At 48.8% G+C, this 10545-nt stretch overlaps 1 protein-coding gene across 3 annotated transcripts in view; it reads left to right on the top strand.

Moving 5' to 3' along the window:
* Positions 1-937: 937 nt before the first annotated feature.
* The window catches only part of AP2M1 (adaptor related protein complex 2 subunit mu 1), a 45514-nt gene continuing 35906 nt past the window's right edge, over positions 938-10545 (top strand). The window contains exons 1-2 of one of the 3 annotated variants that reach the window (XM_065410300.1): positions 938-1022; positions 6817-6884. The gene's annotated coding sequence lies outside the window, so the exon portion shown is untranslated. Of the gene's footprint in view, positions 1023-2200; positions 2233-6816; positions 6885-10545 lie in introns of those variants that run through there. The other 2 variants (XM_065410301.1, XM_065410302.1) reach the window with 2 other exon arrangements.

The raw sequence follows: 10545 nt of genomic DNA, 5'->3' as shown, positions 1-10545 counted from the left end.
GCAGTAGCTGGTGTTTAAACTTGAAGCCCCAGCTTCTGGAGGCAAGTGACTGTGGGAGAATCTCAGCTTAATTTTTTTAAAGCCCTCATGGGTGCAAACCAACGCCTAAAAGTAGGCCCAAGACATTAAAGTCTCAAAAGCCAGAAGGGAAATATAAAGAACTTCTTTAACCTCACAGTTTTAAGCTAATCTCATTATTTGATTATTGAATGTTGGGGGAGAGAGTGAGGTGGTGGGGAAGGTGAATTATGGGGTGAAGCGTTTTGCCAATCTGTGCCTTAGTTTCCCAATGTGAAGAAAGAATGCTGGTGCGGCTGCCAGGCAAGTGCCAGCAGGGCTTTGGCTGGGAGGGATTCTATAAACTTGGGAGTGGCATTAAAGTGCCTGCACTGATGGGGCTCCCCGCCCTGACCCCCGGAGACACCCACAGGTGCCATGTGGCCCCTGCTGCCCCGTCCCACTGCACACTGGTGGCCAGAGCTGCTGCTGCCACGTTCACTGGGGCCCGCAGGCTCGACCCCAGCTCTGGGAATAAGGGGGTGCTTCCTACCCCGACAGAGCCCCGTGGCCGCAGCCCAACCCTCTGGATTTGCGGGACATTTCTTTTCCCCAACCTCGAGCTCGAACTCAGCCCGCTGGCGCTGTCCATCTTCAGGGACTACAAGCCGCAGCATGCAACGCCCCCTCCTGGAGGTCCACGGTCTCCAGCGCGGCGGTCTGGCCGGGGAGACTACAAATCCCAGTAGGCAGCGCGAGTGGCCTCTGACGCCGCGCGGATCAAGCTGTCGTGGTGCATACTGGGACATGAAGTTTTCGCGTCCTCAGTCTGCGCGCCTCTCCCTTCCCGCCGGCCCCGCCCTCCTGGAGGCGCATGCGCAGAGGCTGCTGGGCGTGGGTTGGGCATGCGCGGATGCGGCGGCTCTGCAGTAATGGGGGGGGCGCCTTAGGGAGGGGGGAGTAGCCGCCATCTTGGGGACTGGGCGGAGAGAGGGCGCGAGAGCGAGCTGAGGCAGCACTGGCAGGTGAGGCCGGGCAGCGGCTCCTGGGCGCGGCGGGGCCCTCCTCTGCCCCAGGCTGCCCTGGGCGGGTGCCTCATCTCAGGGGCCCTGTGGGTCGGGATAGGGGGCGATCTCCCGTCAGGGCGGGGTGGGGAGCCCCTCGTCCCGCGGGGCTCTGGCCTCGGGGCGTGGGTCACAGCCTGCCCTGCCCCGCCTGCCTGGAAGCGAGGTGCTGCCCTGGGGGCTGGGTCGGCGAGCTCCCCCCTTCCCTGGTGTCCTGTGCTGGGCGGGGGCAGGGCTCGGCCCCTAAAGCTCCCCCGGTATCTGGGCGGGGGGCACTATGGAGAGAGATGGGGGGAATAGACCCCGCATCTAGGGGGCAGGGGAAGGAGACACCCTGTATTTTGAGGGGAAATGGACCCTATAGCTGGGGTGTGTGGAATACCCTGTGTATTCTGGGGTGAACATAGACCCTATATCTGGGGGGGTCCAAGGGAGGGCAAGACCTTGTGTTTTGGTGGGGGGGGGGAGTAGACCCTGTATCTCGGAAGGAGTGTGCAAGAGCGGGGGTGATGCTGTATGGCGGTGGGGGAGAAATAGACTCTGTATTTGGGAAGGGGGTGTAAGGGAGGGAGCGACCCTGTCTCTGGGTTTCTTGTGTTTCAGCATTTTTCCTGACTCAGTGCTTTAGATAAGGAAGTCTGGTGGCTCCTTGGTTGGCTCACCCCTGACCTGGGAGAAGCTGCAAGGAAAAGAATCTCTTCATCCTTGGCTTGGGGTGGGTGGGAGCTTGGCTTGTAGCTACAAATGCCTTGTGCTAGGACTAACAAATGTTGAGCTAACCCGCACCTGGCTGGGTCAGCACTTGGGTGGGAGACTCCAAGGAGAAAACAGGTACTGCAGGAAAAGTGGTGAGGGTGGCTTTTCTCCTGTGTCCGCATACAGCCCTTTGCTCCGCTGTGATACCGAGTATGGTAAGAGGCAGTATGCTCGAGAGAAGAGAGAAAACCAAGGTCCTGTGGTTATTGTGATCTCCTGACCCTTTGCTATGCAATGTAGGCCACTTTTCCTTTTGTAATTGGGCTGTTTTCTTGTGCATCCTGTGTAAATTCTAGTCTGGCTCACTAAAAATCTCCCGCAGTTCCTGTTGGATAGAATTATTCCTTTCTTGTTGTATAGGGTTGCTGGGCAGCTGTTAAACGGCTGGGGTGCTCCCCCTCAGGCCTGCATAGTGGTAAGTCAAAGATATTGAGAGCTAAATGCTAATATCTGTAGTCTGTTCTCCAGAATGCACATATCCTCATCGCTAGGTGAGAACAGTGTCTATTTGACACCCCACTTCAAATGCTAAAGCACTGTTGCTGTGGGGTACCAGCTGGTTATTGGTGATCCATCTGAAACACCCGTCATGGCAACAAACTATTATGAGTCATCTTAGCATTGATTATGCAGCTGAAAGTCCTTGAGTGAAATGAGAATTAAGTCAGGATATGTAGATCTATCTTGAAGGTGGTGTGGTGTAATCTAACATGACAGGTTAAAGTGAGCAAAGGCCTCATAAGGGGATCAGGGGTACCCCCTCCCCAAAATTATCTGCATTATTGATGTAAGCATGAATTAGCTGGCTCATGGATTGCAGCTTCTTTCTGTAAAGCCTACTGGGCTGAGGCATTATTAGCTCTGGTAACTGTAAATTGTTGTTCCGAGGTTGAAAATTAGGCCCTTTTCACACAGCTCTTCCACTGCATTCTCATTTCCTTTCTCTGGGCTTTTGGATTCTGTAGAGTTGCAGGAAACCCAGTGTCTGTTTATCAGGCAATGTAATTGGCTTCTCTCCCCAGTAGGAAGCTAATCTTCTCTGATCTCTCTTTCCTATTTTAAGCTGTAGGCTTTTTGATCACTACTCTTATCCCCTCAGCACCATAGACTGCTGTCAAACTTTACCCTCGGGCTGCCCAAAATCAGAACCTGGATCGTTTCCAGGTAGGGAAACCTGAATGCTTTGTGCATTCCAAAGGTCTGGGATATTAGGGGCCCTTCTTATTGAGCGCACATTCTGTGTAGTTACAGGCTGTATTTACACTGAAGAGTCTGTGTTGGCATAGCTATGCTGCTTTGGCCCCTAATGTAGCATGCACCAATAGAAGGTTTTTTTTGCTTGTGTGGGAATGCCACCTTCCCAAACGACATTAGCTATGCAATCAGAAAGAAGCACTCTTGTCAGCCTAGATTCATCTACTCTGGGGCGGGGCGGGGGGGGGGGGGGGTTGTTGGCATAGCTGTGTTGATGGGGTGAGTGGATTTCGCACACTCTTGACTGATATAACTATGCTGATATAAGTTTAAAATGTAGATCAAGCTACAGCCTCTTATTAGAAAAAGTTTACTTGGGCTCCTTAAGAAGTAGAGCTGATGCCATTCTGATCAGTTAGCAGGAGCAACATTACTTGTCCCTGAAAGCTTTGTTAGCAGTCTGGTCTCTCATCTGGTGTGATGCTACCAAACTGTCTTTCTCTAATTTGTTGTGTATGTTGCTTTGGTAGAAGGCAGCATCACTTCTCTTGTGTTGTAAGGGCTCCATCCCTGGTAACTAGTACCTCAGTGTTGTCCTTTCTTGGAGCCACAGTTAGTCAGTTTCCTTTCAGGGCGGTTGGGGAGAGGTCCTTTGAAAGAGATCAGGAAACCTCTCTGCCCAGGGATGCCCAGAATGGCACATTTAGAATTTCTCTCTTATAAAAGATGATAGACCCCTGGGGTTATGGATGGCTTGCAGCATGAGAAGTTGAGAAGTAAATGACTGGAAATGTGCATTGGTGTTGGAATGAAAGAAAACATCTCTTCTGTCTTAGACTAAAAGGATGAATAAAGGATAGTTCAGGGTGCTAAATGCATCATAAATACTTGTACCGTACAGCCTGCAGCTTCCTTTCTCTTTAATGCAGAGAGGTGACCAACAGAGACTACAGGTCCCAGTAAGCAGCATTTCATCTTGATCCTGGCAGGAGAGCAATTAATCTAAAAGTATTAATCTAAAAGCATGCTGGGACCCAGGACTCAAAATACACTTGTTCACTTAGCAGTGGCAATAGGAAGCTTTCCCTGATGTGTTGGGGGCCTAAACCATCAATTTTCTGAAGTCCAAGTGTCCACTTAAACCCTAAACCTAAGTTTCTAGCTTTTAATCTTCCAAGGGGGATGGAATGTAACTCATTTTCATGAGATGCTAGTACCTCTTTCTGCTTAGCTTTGTCAAGCAACAGCAGTGAGAAACGAAAGACTCGACTGTGGCTCTTGAGAACCCTAAAAGCAGCAATGAAACTCAACTGTTCTCTTCACACTGCTGGTTGGAAAACTTATGAGCAGCAGTGGAGGGAGAAGCTGGAGCTATTTTTGGGGAGAAAACTTCAAAATCAGAGGCTAAAGAAAGGGTAGGATATTGAAAATCTATTTTCCCTCATCTCCAGGCAGCAGTCTAGAGCAGAAAGCTCTTTATCCCTGGAAGTAGTGCTTCAAACGGACACCCTCTGTCCACAGACTGATTATATGAAACATGGCACCCTCAAGTCAGATAGAAATCCCAGTACTCTTTTCCCTCCTGCCTTCCTGCTCTGAGGACTTACTGAGCTGGACTTAAAACCAGGGTATTGTCCCTGAAACTCCAGTGGTGTTCACCTTTGTCTTGAAACTATCTCTGGCTGGGTTTAGGCCTCCATATTTGTAAGGACGGCTGCTGTCTGTTCCCTCACCATAAACCAAGTGCAGCTCATGGACTCCTTATCAGGCCACATTAGGTACTTGCCGGGAAAGTCTGGGTGCTTGAGTATTAGTTTGTCAGCTGCTTTATGGGCTGTAGGGTGGCATTGTCTGATCTGATAATACCAACCCTAACCAGAAAGTAATTGGCTTACTAAGCAACCTCATTTTGCTTAACTCAGATCTCTGAACTAATCCTCTTCCTCTTGCAGCCACTGTCACACTTCTACTGGGCTTCAAGAGCAATCTGCTTTACCATGTAATGCTTTATGCAATGCTGAATTCCTGCCTTGGTGGGAGTTGAGGGTTGCTTGTGACTCATTCCTGGAGATGTATTGCTACTCAGAGGAAACATTTTCCTGGATTCTTCCTAGTGCTGTCCTCATCTAGCTGCTGCTGGGTCTTGGCTGCTTAGTCAGATAAGCTTATTAATGTTCAGGAACCTCACTCATTACTTGGAAATCACAACTCAAACCAATTTAGTAGGCTACTAAATAAACACAAAATGGTTTGGGCAGTGAACAGCAGACCAGATTAGGTGATGGCTGGTGAAAAGCAGTGCTGTGTAAGTATCATGCATACCGAGGAAATAGTTACTCTTCAGCTTTCATGCATTTCCATCCATGTGCAATTTGTGCTGGGGAAGGGTACTGGCTTGGGAGCCATGGAGACTGAGCACTTCTTAGCTGGAGTAGGTACAGCCTGGGTAAGGGCAGTGGAAGCTTTCCCAATACCATGGGCTCCCACCAGAGTGCCTCATTCCTCATCCAGCCAAACTTCTTGATGGCTACTAGGAACTGGACTGAAACTATCAACTTGTTTCACAAAGCCATCTCCATGTGCAACAGCCCCTTTCGGTCACTACCAACTAGAGTGACTTGGTGGGTATTGCATCCATCTACCAAGTCTTGACCTTTTCCTTTCTGGCAGCTGTTTGGTAGGGCAGCCAGATAAACTATGCTTCAAACATCAGGGGGTAGCCGTGTTAGTCTGTATCTACAAAAACAACAAGGAGTCTGGTGGCACCTTAAAGACTAACAGATTTATTTGGGCATAAGTTTTCATGGGTAAAAACCTCACTTCTTCAGATGCATCTGAAGAAGTGAGGTTTTTACCCACGAAAGCTTATGCCCAAATAAATCTGTTAGTCTTTAAGGTGCCACCAGACTCCTTGTTGTTTATGCTTCAAACGCTGCTCTGATCTCCTACAACAGTGGTTTTCAAACTATTTGGAAAAAGATATGCACCCTAAAAATGTAGTATACCACATACCCCATCTGAGATAAGGTTATAATATACCTATTATTAGATTGCCTAGTCTTATTAAATAAAATGTGGTGTCTGCCATTGCAGGATATTTTCCCTTGTACCCCCGATGAGAACCCATGTACCCCTACGGGTACACACACCTCAGTTTGAAAAGCGCTGCCCTACATCAGACAAGAGCCAGTTTGCTTTGACAAACTGCTGCTACCTGCTATCGTTCTCCTTTGGTGGAGGGACATCTTCATAGTAAGGACTAGCATGTGCATGTGTGTACATGGCTGGCAGCCCATAAGGTCTTCCTTAAAGATAGGTGGTAGCATAACTGGACATACACAAAGACTTCAACCTTTCTCTGCTAATGCTGCACTAATGGAAGTACTTTTGGGTTTCTGATTATTCTGGGTGGTGATAGTTGTACTTTTATTATGGTGATGAGGACAGTATAGGAACTTGAATAGAATAGAATTCCTGTCCTGCTTACAGACTTGCTTTTAGACTACAATTTCAAAGGTGTAGTGAGGATGCAGCACAGAGAAGCTTGGCTAGACTGTACATCTGTTTTTCATGGCAGGAGGCTGGGCTCAGAATTTCAGCGGAGATGTGTTTTACACAGCTTCCCTGTTGTCCTCCCTGAGGAGGGGAGTTCTCTGAAGTCAGCCAGTGAGAATACAAGCTAGCCCATTAGCTTTTTGACAGAGATGTCTATTGGCATGTGCTTGCCTTAGGAAAGTCCATGGTAGTTTCCATAATAGTGGGATACAATAACAGCCTTAATAACACTTGTTTCTCCTCTTTCTAGAAGAAAACAAACACATCTTCTGGCAAGTTTTGAACTTGAAGCTTCTGCAGATGTTTCCTCTTACTCAGGTGATGGCAGGAAACTGCTGAGATTAGGGTTTCGAGCAGCAGTTCTCAACCTATTTACCATTGTGGGCCACATAATGCAGCTCTCTGGGTTATGTGGGCCGCATCCACACAATACTACCTGTATGGCCCTGAGGATGTCTAATGGGTTGCAGCTGTGTGCTGATTAGGCTGCAAGCAGCCTGTGGGTTGAGAACCACTGGTTTAGAGCCTGGAATTGGGAGTGAGTTGAAAGCTCTAGTTTCTTCCTAGAGAAATGGAGGGAATTAGTGTACTGAATGGTGGTGTCTTCATTTTCACTCTGCTATAAGAGGTGTGTATGTGGGTGTGTGTGTGTGTGTGCACCTTCAGGACCGGGGAAGGTGGGGGAGGGAAGAGTAGGGTAGGAGTCTGCAAGTGGGCTGCAGGGGGGTTAGAAGGAGTGCCTGTCAGCACCACATTCTCCCTTCCCATTTGAAGTGACTGCCCCCTCCCTGATCCCTTTGCCCTGGCCTGCCTGGGTGGTGGTGTGGAAATGACTCTCAGGCTGCTGATTGTGGGCTGGAGGGGGATGTGCTTCACTGGGGGGGGGGGGGGGGGGGAGGGAGGGAAGAATAGAACAAATGGTGACCTGTAGCCCTGGGGAGGGCAGGAACCCCTATGTGTGAGCTGGGAATCTGGAGGTTTTAGCCCCTCTCCTTCTTCCATGTGTTAACTGGGGTACTAATGCCCCAGGGAGGGGATGTGAACACCTACTGAGACAAGTGAAGCAGTTAACACCTCTGAGCTATTGTTGGTCTGTATTCTTCTCCACTGGGTGTTCTGTTCAGACATGTCAATGAAATGTAGGGGGTCACGTCACACCTCTCTGATCCACTTATGCTGCAGATGGTTGTGTAGAGTGTCTTCCCAATACATTAGGCTCAGATTTGGGGAAGAACCAGGCTGTGCTGGGAAAGTAGAGATAGATGACAAGATTGTGAAGGGGCTAAAACACACCAGTACAGTCTTTGGCAGGAGTAATGGCCAAGAAGGAGCCAGGAAAAGTGGGAGGAGGCAGGGGAGCATAGGGTATACTGAGATCACTTTTTAAAAACAAGGACATTAAATGCCCCAAAACTCTAATGCAGAGTTAAGGTTGCCCAGTGGGGCCTTGTGCCCTTCCGGAACGTGGAGAGTGGCTAAACTGAAAAGTCTAAAACAGTAATACAAAGCTAAGGTACACCCTATCCCTGCCCCACTGGAGCTGGCAATGAGCACTAGGAAAATTTCAGTAAGAGTGTTACAACAGTTAATAAATCACCAATGGAAGTGGTGGATTTCCCCCTCCTGCTGGCATCAAATCTAGATTGAATGCTTTACTGGAAGTTGCTTCAGTCAGTCTCAAATTATTAGGCTCAATACAAATTAAATTCTTTTGTCTGTGTTAAACAGGAAATTAGATCTAGTCTAATGGGCCTTTCTGGCCTTAACAATCTATAATATAAGTAGTAGATATGAAGGACTAAGAACATTCCATTGTGTTCCCCACCTTTGAATTCCAGCACTTCTCTGGATGCATTCAGCTGCATACACTGTTGGGTGTAGTTGGATTGAATTGTTAGTTGGAGTATCTCTGCCAAGTAACTTGCTGTTAACTATAAGGCAAGCCTGCACAACATGCGGCCCGGGGGCCATATGCGGCCCGCGTGGGCTCACTGTGCGGCCCGCGGGGGGTGAGTAGGCAAGCAGTGGGTGAGGGAGAGGGGCTGAGGAGGTGGGCGGGCAGTGGCAGGGGGTGAGTAAGCAGGCGGGCAGTGGGGGGGGGGGCAGGTGAGCTGGCGGCAGGGGGGGCTGAGGAGGTGAGCAGGCGGGCAGTGGCGGGGGGGGCAGGTGAGCTGAGGAGGCGAGTGGTGAGTCGGTGGCTGACCTGTTCTACTGATCTGGTCTGGCTCCCATCCTGTGGAGGTGCTTGCCTTCCTCATTCACACCTCATTCATTCAACAGGGCAATTGATTACAAAGTGGGGGGAAGATCTTATTTTACTTCTAGCAAAAAGACAGTTTTCTTTTACCTTAATTATACTACCTTAGGGGCCCGCTATAACATATTACCAAGGTTCAATACCGCTGTTTCGGTGGGGGCAGCGCTAGGGAAGGAGGGTTTGTTTCCGTGGGGTGGGCAGCGCTCGGGGGGGGTGTTGTTTCGGGGGGCTGGGCGGTGCTGGGGGGGGTTCCTCAGTGCTGGGGGGGGTTCGGCAGGGCCGGGGGGTTTCGGCCCTCAGCTGTTTTCTTTGGAGTAATATGGCCCTAGCCGCTTTACGAGTTGTGCAGGCCTGCAAGGGATGGTAAGTCTTTAGCCATGTGTTGGGTCTGAGGGTTTGCGAAGAGTCTGGTTTCCTTTTAATTGAGCACTGCTATACAGAAACTGACATATGACTGACCCTCAAAACTCGTGTGATTTAACAGAGTAAGGCTGTGTCTACACTGAACGCTATAGTGGCAGAGATGCAGTTGCACTGTTACAGTGTTCATAGCATAGGTGCGTCCCACCTCAACAGAAGCAGTTCTTCTGTTGATGTAGGTAATCCACCTCCCTGAGCATCAGTGGATAGGTTGATAGAAGAATTCTTCCATCATCCTAGCCGTGTCTATATTGGGGGTGAAGTAGGCTTGACTGTGGGGCTTGTGTGTGAATTTTTTCACACCCAGCATGACATACCTAGGTCAATCTAAATTTCAAGTGTAGACCAGGCCTTCAGACGGAGCCTATTGTCACAGTACCTATTGGAGACTAGAATAAACACATCTGTACTGTAGCTGGGAGGAAGAGAGGGGGGATTGTAACAGAACAGGTTTCAGAGTGGTAGCCGTGTTAGTCTGTGTCAGCAAAGACAATGAGGAGTCCTTGTGGCACCTTAGAGACTAACGAATTTATTTGGGCATAAGCTTTGGTGGGCTAAAACCCACTTCATCAGGTTTTAGCCCATGAAAGCTTATGCCCAAATAAATTTGTTAGTCCTTGTGGCACCTTAAGAGACTCCTCGTTGTCTTTACAGAACAGGCAGCTCTAGGTTCAGGCTTGTCACACACAACAGTGGTAACTGCATTCACCGTAACAGATTGGAACTGCATTTTCACAGCTTTTTTTCTTCAGGTTAAAGGTCGTCTTAATCTGCTTCTGATGGAGCATAAAGCCTAGCTGGCCTTTGCTTCAGGATTCTTCAGGATAAATAACTTGTAGGTTGTTTAATGGCTCACCTCTTGAGCTTTATCTTGCACCTCTCTTGGGTGCTAAATCTGAAGACATATAGGGCCTGCATAGGCCAAGCTACCTTGAAAAGCCTGAAAGTGTAAAGAGAAGAACAGAACATTAGTCACTCAGGGCTGATTGTTTCCCAGTAACAGGATTGCTCATTCTGACTGACTCATTCTGCTTTGTGCCTAGCAGCTTGCTTTAGCTCCATTTTGGATTTTTCATTATGGGGGCCTCCTGATTCCAACAGCTATGAGTCACGAAATAGAGCAACATTTCAGCTAACTGGACTGTGTCCCCTGCGTTTCTTAACCACTACATGCTGTTTGTGCTTTACATCCTACTTCTTCACTTATGGAAAAAGGCATGAAAGCTTTTAAGCTCTTTTGTGAAGACACATCCCATGGTTCTAAGCAGGATTGTCCAGTAGTTAAGGCACTGACCTTTGACA

Source organism: Emys orbicularis, chromosome 9, assembly GCF_028017835.1.
Source record: "Emys orbicularis isolate rEmyOrb1 chromosome 9, rEmyOrb1.hap1, whole genome shotgun sequence".
NCBI classification, from domain to species: Eukaryota; Metazoa; Chordata; order Testudines; family Emydidae; genus Emys; species Emys orbicularis.
This window is presented reverse-complemented; position numbering and strand designations above follow the sequence as displayed.